Source organism: Dipodomys spectabilis, unplaced genomic scaffold, assembly GCF_019054845.1.
Source record: "Dipodomys spectabilis isolate Male_0828 unplaced genomic scaffold, ASM1905484v1 ptg000301l, whole genome shotgun sequence".
NCBI classification, from domain to species: domain Eukaryota; kingdom Metazoa; phylum Chordata; class Mammalia; order Rodentia; family Heteromyidae; genus Dipodomys; species Dipodomys spectabilis.
This window is the reverse complement of record NW_024870978.1, coordinates 4,801,895-4,815,815: the sequence shown is the minus strand read 5'-3', so window position 1 is coordinate 4,815,815 and position 13,921 is coordinate 4,801,895. Positions and strand designations below refer to the sequence as shown.

At 37.8% G+C, this 13,921-nt stretch overlaps 1 pseudogene; it reads left to right on the top strand.

Moving 5' to 3' along the window:
- Window positions 1–13,540: 13,540 nt before the first annotated feature.
- Window positions 13,541–13,638, top strand: LOC122127488 (annotated as a pseudogene).
- Window positions 13,639–13,921: the final 283 nt, after the last annotated feature.

The following is a 13,921-nucleotide window of genomic DNA, read 5'->3' as shown; positions in this document are numbered from 1 at the left end:
ACACCAAAAGCCACCAAAGAAAGTCCGGTATCACATGGAGGCTAAACAACACACTGTTGAATCACGAGTGGGTCATGGAAGAGATTAGAAAGGAAATTCAAATGTTCATGCTATTCAAAAAAATGAGCACACAAATTACCAGCTCCTCTGTGACAAAGCAAAGGCAGTACTCAGAGGCAAGTTTATAGCTCTGAGCTCCTACATAAACAAATTGGAGAGATCTGAAACCAACAATTTAGTGACACAGCTAAACCTCCTTGAAAAAGAGCAGCAAGATAAACCCCAATCCAGTAGACGGAAAGAAATAATCAAAATTAAATCAGAATTAAATGAATTAGAATCCAAAAAAACTATAGAAAGAATCAACAAAACAAAGAGATGGTTCTTCGAAAAAATTTACAAAATTGACAGACCCTTAGCAAATCTTATTCGAAAAAGAAGAGAACACACCCTAATAAACAAACTCAGAGATGAGAATGGAAACATCAGCACAGAAACAACCAAGATTCAAAACATTATAAGGTAATACTTCTCAAAACTTTATGTTAATAAATTTCAAAAGTTGACAGAAATGGACCTTTTCCTAGCAAATATTGACATGCCAAAACTAAACCAAGATGAGTTAAACCAGCTTAACAGGCCCATATCAAGCATTGAAATAGAAACAGCAATAAGAGACCTCCCAGCTAAGAAAAATCCAGTACCAGATGGTTTCACAGCGGAATTTTACAAGGCCATCAAAGCAGAGCTCACACTAATACTCCTCCAAATCTTGAATGAAATTGAAAGAGAAACTTCACTACTGAGCACATTCTATGAAGCCAGGATAACCCTCATACCAAAACCAGGCAGGGACTCATCAAAGAAAGAGAACTATAGACCCATTTTTTTGATGAACATTGATGCAGAACTTCTCAAAAAAATTTTGGCCAATCGACTTCAACAATTCATCCAAAAAAACATACACCACGATCAAACAGGATTCATTTCAGGGATGCAAAGCTGGTCCAATATACGCAAATCAATTAATATTATTCATCACATCAACAGGAGGAAGGATAAGAACCACATGGTTATCTCAATAGATGCAGAAAAAGCATTCGACAAGATCCAAAACCCCTTTATGATGAAGGTTTTGGAAAAACTAGGAATCCATGGAACATTCCTCAATACAATAAAAGCTGTATATGACAAACCTACAGCCGCATTACACTTAATGGTGAAAAACTAAAGCCATTCCCTCTTAACTCAGGAACAAGACAAGGATGTCCACTCTCTCCACTTCTCTTCAATCTAGTATTAGAATGCCTAGGTACAGCAATAAGACAAGATGCAGACATAAAGGGGATCCAAGTAGGAAAAGAAGAAATAAAACTCTCCCTCTTTGCAGATGACATGATCTTATATTAAAAGAATCCCATAGACTCCACTCCCAAATTACTCAAGCTGATTCAAAACTTTGGCAAAGTAGCAGGGTATAAAATTAACCCCCCAAAATCAATGGCTTTTCTGTATGCTAACAATGAGAAAAGCGTGGCTGAATTTAGGAAAGCAACTCCATTTGTAATAGCCCCTCAAAAAATAAAATACCTAAAAATTAACTTAACCAAAGAAGTGAAGGACCTCTATGATGAAAACTTTAAAATCTTGAAAAAGGAAATCCAAACAAAACTTAGAAAATGGCAAAACATCCCATGCTCCTGGATTGGAAAGATTAACGTGAAAATGGCAATACTTCTCAAGGCTATCTACAAATTCAACGTGATACCTATCAAAATTCCGAACTCATTCTTCAAGGAAATAGAAGAGGCAATCCAAAAATTCATATGGAACAATAAAAGACCCCGAATAGCAAAAACGCTCCTCAACGGAAAGAACACTGCTGGAGGAATACCAATACCAAATTTCAAACTCTACTATAAAGCCATAGTAATCAAAACAGCTTGGTATTGGCATAAGAACAGACCTCAGGACCACTGGAATAGAATTGAAAATCCAGAAATGAACCCACAGACCTATAGCCATCTAATCTTCGATAAGGGAGCTAAAATCATAGATTGGAAGAAACACAGACTCTTCAGTAAATGGTGCTGGCAAAATTGGTTAACTACTTGTAGAAAACTAAAGATAGATCCTTATATATCACCTTGCACCAGAATCCACTCCAAATGGATCAGAGGCCTCGAAGTCAAAGCAGATAATCTGAGAACATTACAGGATGGAATAGGAGAAACCCTAGGTTTCCTTGCCGAAATTTTCTCAATAGAGACCCGGAAACACAACAAATCAAAGAACGGTTGGACAAATGGGATTGCATGAAGTTGCAGAGCTTCTGCATGGCAAAGTACATAGCTAACAAGATCAATGGAAAGCCCACAGATTTGGAGAAGATCTTCACTAGCCATACAAAGGACAAGGGTCTCATATCTAAAATATACATGGAACTCAAAAAATTAAATCCCCCAAGAACAAATCCTCAAAGAAACAACTGCCCAATAAATAAGTGGGTTAAAGGCTTGAAGAGAAACTTCTCTGAAGAAGAAAAAAGGATGGCCAATAGACACATGAACAAATGCTCAACCTCCCTAGCCATAAAAGAAATGCAAATCAAAACAACATTGAGATACCACCTCACCCCAGTTAGAATGGCTATAATCAAGAAATCTAAAAACAACAGATGTTGGCGGGGATGTGGACAGAAGGGAAACTTACTTCATTGTTGGTGGGAATGTAAACTTGTTCAACCACTTTAGAAAGCAGTATGGTTGTTCCTGAAAAGACTTCACATAGAACTGCCCTATGACCCAGCAATCCCACTTTTGGGCATTTACCCAAATGTTTACAAACAAGACCACACTAAAGCTACCAGCACAACTATGTTTATTGCAGCATTATTTACCATAGCTAAGATATGGAACCAACCCAGATGCCCCTCAGTAGATGAATGGATCAAGAAAATGTGGTATATATACACAATGGAATTCTATTCCTCCATCAGAAAGAATGACACTGCCCCATTTGTTAGGAAATGGAAAAACTTGGAAAAAATTATATTAAGAGAAGCAAGCCAAGCCCAAAGAAACATAGGTCCCATGGTTTCCCTCATTTGCAATATCTAGTATATGTATGAGTCAAGCGGAAAAGGTCAGATAATGTGATGTTAGGAAAATGAACCCTTAGATATGTATTTTAATGCTTTTTTACTTCATGCATTTGTTTCTAACGCATTTATAAGATTATCTCTTTGTTGTTTTGTATGTCCCTCCCCCACAATATAACCCCTGCTTTCACTATATTTGATGTCAGTATAACTTGTGGAAGAGATGGGGAAAAACAAGTCGTTTGAGGATACAGGTGGACCTGTTGCAACAATGAGAAGTACAAGTTGTCATGTCGAAAACGAGCTTTACAACGTTGGTGTGGGGGGGTGGATGGGGGAGGATTTGGTGTTGGGGGGATGGGGGGAGTTAGGTAAGGGATGTGAAGAGTGAACAAAGGAGGAGGCTGCAATGCTTGATAAGAAATGTACTCATTTACTGCCCATGTAATTGTAACCCCTCTGTACAGTATGTTCACACAAAAAAAATTGAATTAAATTAGAAAAAAAATTTATCTTTCATTGCTTATTTTTTTTTGGAATTTAATGGCTAAAGATTACCAGCTTATATAGCCTCTGTTGTCACTGTATTTGATTCTGGTTCCCTCATCTTGTATATATATTTTTCTAATTTGGGAATGGGAAGGCTAACAAAATGTTGAAACAAGTGTACAGGTTGACCAATTGTAACAATGAGATGTACAATACACTATCTTGAAAATGAACTTCACAACTTCAAGGTATGGAGACGGAAGGGTTGGGGAAGTATGCAGGGAAGGAATTGTAGGAGGAAAACAAAGGATGGGTAACAATGCTCAACAGGAAATGTACTCATTACCTTACTCATGTAACTGTTACCGCTCTAAACAGTATTTTTACAATAAAAAATATTTTAAAAGATTACAAGCTTATACTCCCACAGTTAACTTGCTATACACCTTAAATGCTTCATATGGCTCGAAATGGGAAAACAAAAAGAACGCAAATTTCAATAAAGTTTGTCTATTGTTGTAACACCAAGATGACAAATGCAGTGCCAAGTGCAGTGTATAGTCATTAACCTCAAGAATTCTGAGTTGTTTCCTTTGACCGGAAATCTCTTAATTTTATTATACATAATATGCAGAAATGCCCTGAAAATTATTCATGCAGAAAAACCAGGTCTACAAAATCAGGAAAATTTGACCAAGTCAAAAAGAGTAAAATAAGACAAGAAAAATTCTATTCCTGTTTATATAATAGCTAGGATTAAATATGGTTCTACTAAAAGTTCTGAAGAAGAAAAACAATTATTTAAGTGAATTGTTATTACGATGATGCTAATATCCTTCTCTTGGATTGTTCCCTGTATTAATATGCAGTGTCCGTCCTTGTCTTTTTGGATTGATTTTAATGAAAAGTTTACTTTGTCAGATATCAGGATTGCTACACCAGCTTTCTCACGGGGGACATTTGATTGGTAGATTCTTTTCCAACCCTTCACTCTGAGTTTGCTTGTATGTTCGGTTGAGTGGTGGGTTTCCTGAAGGCAACAGGATGGGTCATGTTTTCTGATCCAATCTGCAGGTCTTTTTCTTTTGATTGGCTAATTAAGCCCGTTAATATTAAGTGATATTACAGAGAGATGCATTGTGGTCCCTATCATTCCCTGTTTTCCTAACTTTTTCTTCTTTCCTTTCCTCCTGTGCTTGCCCAGTTAGACTTCTATTACTGCCTATCTGGTGCGGGTACAAGTTCCTGGTTGCTTTCTTCAGGTTGTGTTCCTTCTTTTAGTATTGTTTGTAATGCTGGCTTAATGTTTATATATTCATTTAGTTTTTCTTTGCTATTAAAAATTTTCAGCTCTCCATCAAATGTGAATCCTAGCTTTGCTGGGTATATCAGTCTGGATTGGCAGTTATTGGCTCTCAGGGCTCGTTTGGTACTTTCCCAGGCCTTTCTTGCATTCAGTGTTTGTGTGGAGAGAGCTGCAGTGATTCTAAATTTTTTTCCATTGTTGTATAGCTCCTTCTTCATTTTTGCTGCATGCAAGATTGTTTCCTTATTATTCAGATCTATCTTTTTTTACTATAATGTGTCTAGAAGTGTTTCTCCTGGGATCTTGCTTGTTGGGTGTTCTATATGCTTCTGTTACATAGGTAAGTTGTTCTTTTTTGCGGTGTGGAAAATTTTCACCCATTATCTTGTTGAATAGGTGTTGTAATCCCTTGCTCTGAAATTCCTCACCTTCGTCCACTCCAATTATATGAAGGTTAAATTTCTTGGCATTATCTTCTTTCTCTTGAATTTCCCTTTGGCTTAATTTGAGTGATTTTTCCATATCTGTCACTTTTTGTTCCAGTTGGTGTATTCTGTCTTCTGTATCTGACACTCTACATTCCATTTCGTTCACTCTGTTGACCGTGGCTTCTATTGTCGTTTGCATGGAGGAAATGGATTCCTTTATGGATTCGATGTTGGTTCTCAAACTATAGATCTCATCTCTTAATGAGGCATGTACTACCTCTAATTTGGCATTTATCTCACTTCTTACTGAGCTTTGTGCAGCCTCTATTTTTGAATGCATCTCCTGTTTGATATCTTGTATCTCTTTTGATAGTTCATCCTTGTGCTCTTTCAATTTCTGATCTATTTCTTGCTTTATTTCTTGAGTCATTGCCTCAGCAACCCTTGGATGTAGTTTTTGTCTTCCATTCCTGTTTTGCTCCCACTGGGGCTCTCCCCTGCGTGGCTGCTGGCTATTGAGGATAGCTTGCTATCCTGGGTAGTGCTAAACCTTGTAATTTTTCTCTGTGATTTTCTCATGGGGGTTCAGGGATTATTGGAGACTAATTTGCAATTTTGTTTTGTTGTGTCTGTTTTTGCTTGGTTGCTGATTCTGTATTGGTAGAGAGAGTCTGTGCCTGATCTGGGTTCTGTTGGGGGTATACTTCCAGCTGCTGGTCTGACCTACACAAGATTCTCGGCTCTCTGCCGTAGATCACTGGCAATTTCCGCCTTTGGAAGGGTTGAGCACCCTAGACTGCTGATGTTTGCTCCTACGAGTGCTCTTGACAAGATCAGATGCTCTGGATGTACTCTCCCAGATGCTGGAGTCGGCTATGGGCTCCTGAAGTTTTTGTTTGTTTGTTTAGTTTTGTGGGGGCCAGTTGTGGGCTTAAACTCTAGGTTTGGGTGCTGTCCATCAGCTCTTCAGCTCAAGGCTGGCACCCTACCATTTGAGCCACAGCACCACTTCTGACCCTTTCTGCTCATGTGATGCTGAGGAATCAGATCCAGGGCCTCATGCACCGAAGACTATCACTCTACTGCTGAGCCACCTTACCAGCCTGAGCTCCTGCCTACTATGAGGTGCTGGTGGCCTGTGTTGCCCAATCCCAGCCTAGAGTATATGGGTTGGGTTTTGGTGGGGTTTGGGCTTCTCTTGTCCTGAGCCTCGAGGTCTTTTATTGTCACAGATGTACTTCCCAAGGGATACAGTTCCCTGTTTTTCATCCCTCTGCTGAAGCGTACGCTCAGTTGGGAGGAATTGGCTCTGTTGTTCAGGCACCAGATCGCCAGGCCTGGTTCTGGCCCCCCGCCTGAGGCACGCACGTTAGTCCTGTGCTGCTGTGTATACCACCTAGGTTATGCAGTCTGGGGTACACAGTTTTAATTTCTTCGACTGTTGGTTGTCTTGACCCAGGGGCGCTGTTCCTGGCTTGGGTGTTTAAGCTCCCTTCCAGGGGTGCTCTTGCTCTAGCCTGGCCAGCAGTGTGTGCTCGCAGGGCCGGTGGAGCTCTTGAACAGTTCCCAGTTTTAGTGGGTCCTGTGGTCCGGGTGTTGGGGTAGGGAGTTTGGGTCAGGGTCTGGGGATTCTCTCCAGATCTGGTCTCCCTTGAGGGATACACTGTCCCCTGTGGGGTATTCACCCTGGAGCTAGTTGTTTCTGTGTGGTGTAGGTTGTCAGTTGCTGTTGCAATCCGAGTTCAGTTGGGGTGGTTGCAGGCTGGGCTAGGGGTGGTGTCTCTGTGTTTCTCTTCTGTCTCTGCCGAAGCTGTCAGGTCCACAGTGTCCACGCTCAGGCGGCTTCTGCGCGAGTTATCTTCATGTAGCTCCCTGTGTCTTTGGGACCCTGGCAGCCCCCACCGGGTTGTCCCAATCAGTGGGTCTGACACCGGTACCTCAGGCAGCTTCTGCATGAGTGATCTGCAGGCAGCCCTCTGTGTCTCTGGGACCCTGGCGGCCCCCACCGGGTCGTCGCAATCAGCGGGTCTGACACCAGTACCTCAGGTGGCTTCTGTGCTATCTGCAGGCAGCTCCCTTTGTTGCACTGCCGGTAAAGGGCAGCTTTGGTGGGATGGAGACTCTCTGCTTAGATGGAGAGTGAGGGATGGGGGTGGGATTTTCGTGGAGACTCCCGGCTGGTAGGTTTCTCTGTTTGTGGTGATCAGCAGGTCTGTAAACCTGTACCTCACATGGCTGCTGTGCGGGTGATCTGCAGGCAGCCCCCTGTGTCTCTGGGACTCTGGCAGGCCCCGCCATGCCGGCTGGCCACGGCTTGGCATGCTGCCATGTGACCAGTGAATGTTAGGGGAGGGGTCTTCTGCTCTTCTCTGTTCTGAAATTCTTCTTTTCCTATCTTTCTTTTTTGTTATTTTCTACCTCCTGTTTGTCTCTGAGTGTTCGTCTTTTTGTTGTTGTCGGTCTCTTGGGGAGATTAAGCATTAGAACTCGAACTCTCTTTTTGGTTGAGGAGAGCTTTGGTGTTTCCCTACTGCTTTGTCGCCATCTTTGTCCTTTTCTTATACAATAAAAAGGAAAACACAAGTTAACTTGAACTTTGTCAATCCTCTGTGTTCCATTCCCCTCCTAGGATCAGTTTCCACATCCAGTAACAGTTACTTCCAGGAACAATCAATGGTGCTGCTTGTGGTATAATGAATGTTTTCTGGCTTCACCGAAATAACACAAGGACACCTTTGGACCTGATGCAACACGTGTTTCAGAGACAACTTAGTAAAGAGAAAATACCATTTATATTGCTTATAAATACATTATCCATGAGTATATTGAGTTCAAACTTTGTAAGTGCTCTGTAAATTAAGGCGAATTTTAAATGGGAAGAAGGTTCTCAGATCATTTTTTTATGAGTATATATGCTGCACATTATTTCCCAAGTGTACGTGAATTAACAGTAAGGGAAACAATAGCAATAATAGGAGAAAGAGAAGTTCTGTGTTAATATGTAAGGGTTCATTACACTATAGAAGACTATAAATAAGACAACATTGAAATAATAAAGCCAAGTCCAGTATGTAGATTTATGAGAGTGATATAGGGAAAGCATTACTCCTACGTGGAATACGAAGTATGAGGCCACTCTCTTTCTAAATCACGCTTGTTAATCACGCAAATTTGTAGAAAGTAGAATGGAAGAATAATTCTGTTTACAATGCAAGTCAGATATAAGATCATGGACTTAACTGGAAAAAAAACGTCCATCTTGAGAGAGCAGGGATTATACTAGCCATGAACTGGTGGATAGAATCACATTTTTTTCTTTCTTTTACTTATATATTTTTTGTTGGTGGTGGTCTTGGCACTTGAACTCTGGTCCCGGGCGCTGTCCCTCTTCTATTCAGCTCAGGTTAGCATCCAGCCTGGGGAGAACAGTCTTTGAGACACTATTTATAATTAACCAGCCAAAAGCTGTATTAGAAGAATGGCTCAAGTGATGGAATACCAGTCATGAGAAAGATGGATGAATAAGAGCTTGAGGCTTTTGCATACATACATACACATAAACACAGAGGGACTTATATGTGCACACACAAATACACAAATGAAGCAATTCTCAGAATATATAGAAAAGTTAGAAAACAATAGATAATATGTCCTCAGTCAGACTAGAATCAAGTGATAATTTTTAATGTTAGAAAGTCCTCAAGTGAAGTTTCTTCAAAAAAGTTTAAGAATATTACATAGATAGGGACCAGAGATAGTAAGAGAGTCAAGTAATCATTATGAAAGGATCGGATCCATGGAGGAATGAATCAGAGACCCTACAGGTGTATCTGAAAATGATCATATCCTCTGTGAAATGTTAGAATATCTTTTAAAATAGTACATGAACAGTCGGAGCAGTCTAGTAGATGATATCATTGGAGAAGTTCAGAATTGCTAGTCTGTATCTAGATTAAATAAAGCAAGAAAGTATGGCGGGTCAATGTGCTACAAGCCTAGAATTCTAGCACTCAGACTGACAGGAGTTAAGAAACTAGAATTACATAGTGATACACTTCCTGGACCAGGTAGTATAATTTTGTCTTAATAAAAGAAACCAAACAAGAAAGGAATACGCAGTTGGAAGTTTGGGCTAATTTTGTCATTATGTTTTGAGAAGTCGTTTCCTATTATTCCTCAGTTTCCTATATAATCCTCAGTTGTGCTTTTAAATGGTCTCTTCATTACAGAACATTCCTAGATGCAAAATGGCTCATGATTCCCATCCAAAATTTGAAAAAGTAAGAAATCATCATTCTTTTGGATTCCAAGAAAAGGATGAAGGATTACAAAAGATTAAGCATGGAGATATAGCAAAGTTCTTCTAATGTAGGACTTTATAGATCTTGCTAAATTAGAGTTTAGATTTAAAATATGTATTTTGGTTTTGTTTGTAATTTCATATTCTATAGGATACTACAAAATTCTTTTGAAGTAGAAGGTTTAATTGAAAAATTTACAAATGTTTCTTACATTCTATTTGCCTGGAATATACTTTCAAGAGAGTTATAATTAGAACTCTGTTAATAGATATTTCAAACAGTTCATGTATAGAACGATAATGTGAATAATGTAGACAGAGTTGCCAACAATAGATTATATTAATTTATAAATTTAGAAAAAGGGCAATTTTTTGAGGCTTTGGTATAACATTGTATGAAGAGAATAATTGTGTGAATTCTTCTTTCTTCTACCTGTATGTAACACAGGAAGCAATTTCCTTAATTATGTGTCTCTGTATACAATGAGAAAAATGCTAGGTTTGAGGTTTGTTTTTGTTTTTGTTTTATTGTTTTGTGTTAGGGGTTGAACTCTGGGCATGGACACTGTCTCTGAGGCTGTTTATGCTCAAGGCTCATGCCCTACCACTTCAACCTCAGCACCACTTGTGTCTGGCTTTTGCTGAGAAGTTTATTGGAGATAAGAATCTAGGGAACCTTCCTGCCTGGGTGGGCTTTGAAATGTAATCTTCTGATATTAGCATTCTGTTTATCTATGATAGTTAAAAAAGTATAAATATAAATAATATTTGCAAGAATACCAGTAGAGGAAAAATGATGCAACCCAGTTTATTGTGGTGCTTTTTCCAGAACACAGAGGGTATCACATTAGCAGAGGTGTAGTATTTTTTCACAATGGAGATAAGCTATTCGTGATGTGAATTAAGGGAATTTTGAGTTACACCCTACAAGTTGGAAACTGTTGGTCTCAGATGACTTTATTGCATAAACCTTGGGATTGATGGTCATAGAAATAATAGCTTAATCTGATAAATAATTGCTTACTCTTGAAGAATTAATTATAACTGATGATTCATAGTTTTATACTATATCAGAATGTGGCTATTTTTCTGTTCACTTCTCTATCTGTAACACCCCATTGGAAAATGCATCTATTGCAGAATTTCATAACATGCAAACAAGTATTATTTTGAATCTCTCAGATATGGAGTGTTCATTATTTCAAAATGAGTAGTTATTAGTCATAAGAATTTTGAAGAACACATATATTCTGTCCTCTTAACAACTTATTTACTTTTAAAAGTTCTGGGTTTCAGTAGAATTAAAATGTTTTCTGTTTTAGCAAGAGAAAGTACTACATTTATTCTTTTTTCAAAATATTGGCAAGTATATTGTGAAAATATTGTCTAGTTGGACAACATTCAAGTTGATGGCCCTTTGATTAAAATTCAAATTAGATGCCAAATAGTACTGATTTTGGGGGGGGGGAAGGAGGGGAAGCGGGAGAAGGAGAAGGATTGGAATTAGGGGGGAGGGGGGAGGCTGGGAAGGGATGTGAAGGGTAAACAAAGGAGGCGGCTGCAATGCTTGGTAAGAAATGTACGCATTATCCTGCCCATGTAACTGTAACTCCTCTGTACAGTATGTTCACAAATAAAATTAAATTAAATTTAAAAAAAAGTTACTACATAAAGAATAATATTTACTATACCAATACAGTGAAATTTTATTTCATGCAGCTTATTTTTTAAATTTAATTTTAATGTCAAAGTGATGTCCAGTGGGGTTACAGCAATTGTAAGCTAGTGAAAACACAACTTTTCAAACTTGTTACCCACTCTCTCATTTTTCTCACAGTTTTACTTCACCCCAATATGCCTCACAAGTTGTAATGTACATTTCCAACTTATTGTCTTGTGAGTATTGCTATTGCATTGGTTTGCCCTTTGTCCTCTGTCTCGCCATTTTGTTGTTCCTGTTCCCTTCCCTAATTAAGGTAAATGCATGCTCAATGCACAGGTTACAAAAATCAAACACAGCAGGGGATAAACCATACAGGAAAATCCCAAAGAAAATAGAAATCTCATTGTACATTACAAACAACAACTGCAAATAAATATCTCTGTTTCCATAGCTTGGAGTTCATTTTGCTCAGCATCCGCTCATATGATCATATACATGCATAACAAACCCACTGGAAAATAATAGTTTCATGGACAATATATCAGGAAAAAATATATTAATTGTTTTTATGGTAAAGGTGGAATTAGGATTGGTGAATTCGTGATTCTGATAAAGGAATTTCAAAAAAGTTTAAAAATTTATGACAGGTAAATTTTAATTGTTGAAATTTTTCACAACTTTACCTATTAAGAAAATTTAATATTACCTGGGAAAATACGTTTTCATGTAAAGAAATCCACAGAGACTTAGCTGAGAGGGAGCAATGTGGGTAAGATGGCTCATTTTCAAACTGAATAAACAAGCCTCACAAACCTTGCTGTAAATCATGTAGATTCCCTTGAGAATTGACCTTAACCAGGAAAAATACTCTTACTGTGTGAAAACAAGGTTGTAGTGGTATTTAAACTCAAATATTAAAAAAAATAAGAAATGAAAATTTGTGAATTGACTTTAATTACCAAACAGTAATTTTCTGAAAAAAATAATTTGGTTCAAATTATTTAGGGACAGAGTGTCCTCCACAATGAAAGAAGGTATTGGGTTTACACTTCTCTGTTTGTAATACTTTCCACAATATCTTTCCACATGAAGCAGTGAAACACTGAAAAAAATCTGATTGGATACATCAAACCAATGATTTCACATTTCTAAGTAGCTCAAAAATATAATATCCTTATTAACATGAGATAGTGAAGACTTCTCTTATTACATAAGCCAAAAACTTTTGGGATCAGAAAAGAATTGAGAATATTGAAAAGGTAAGAAAATGTGTTCTTAGAAGCCTCAGTTTTTGGTAGAGTTAGATCTAAAGCTTTACCATTTCGAGATTTACAGCCTAGAGGCAAGAGGAAACACTGTGATTAAAACATTACCAATTTAAGGCCTAATATCGAGGAGAAACATATGGACTTGTCCAGGAGCTATGAAAATATTTGTTGATAGAAAGTCAGTAGTGTAAGTTCCTGCCTGGTTGGAATGTACACAGGCTAGGACATTAGGTAATCATGCATATGAACAATATTTTCACCTTCTTGGCTTTAGCTACTTTTGAAATGTTTGGTATAATAAACAAAGGTATTTTAATAAAATATTTGAATATCTGCCTTTAGCTACCAACTCATGGACAACGTCTAAGTGTCCACTGTAGGCTTCCCCAGGAAGAGAGGTATACTCATCCTCATACCTGTTTTTATAAAATACCTTCTATTCTGAATAATTCGTTCTCAACTGATCATCTCTCTGTGATCCCTTGTAACTAAGATCAGTTTTGTTCCAGTAAGACAATCTATGCTCTCACGGTAAGATATTCTGGTTGGTCTCTTCCTACATGGAAGAAGGGTAAAGGATCAGGTAGACATTAGTGCCATTGAGACCTCATTTTGGAAATTTTAAGCTGCAGAAATTTCGAAGTAGCTTTTAAGAAGGCTTACTTTGAATCCATTAGCTCCACAAAGCTAACTCAGTTGATAAGTAAGTACTTGAAAAGCCATCACCTTTGGACTTAGCTATAAAGGCTTCAAAATATGATCAAATTTAAAATGAAAAAGACAAAATAGTAATTGACAGAAAAATTGCAAATGTGAGCAATCCACCAAACAATATAAGTTTTTTCCACTATAAACAGAAATTTAGAGAAATAAGATCAATAACATTTTTAGGAACAATAAGGGTTCATTGTTACAAATAGGCAACCAAGGATATATGCCTGTATAAAGATTGCATCATTAGCTACTTAAATTTAGAGGATACTACATGCTTCAGCAGCAGGTCGACCAAATGACATCAATACCAAGATTAACATGGCACTTGCACAAGGATAATATAAAAATTTGTGAAGTACTCCATATTTTTCATTTTTCAGATGCAAGAAATGAAAAACAGTTATTAAAAAGTTGATTACAAAAGTACAAGTGTAACAGCACATATAATTCATAGAATTAAAGGTTAGTTTGACATCAGTGTTTAAATCTTCACCTTAGAAAGGCCATTACATAGCATAACCTTTACAAAACTTGAAATTAGATAACATTGTCATCTTATCCCAAAGAAATAAAATACTATAAGGACCTAGGGAAAAAAAAGGAATCTTAAACTTTTTCTATATGAAATGCAATTTGAATGGACACATTTATTA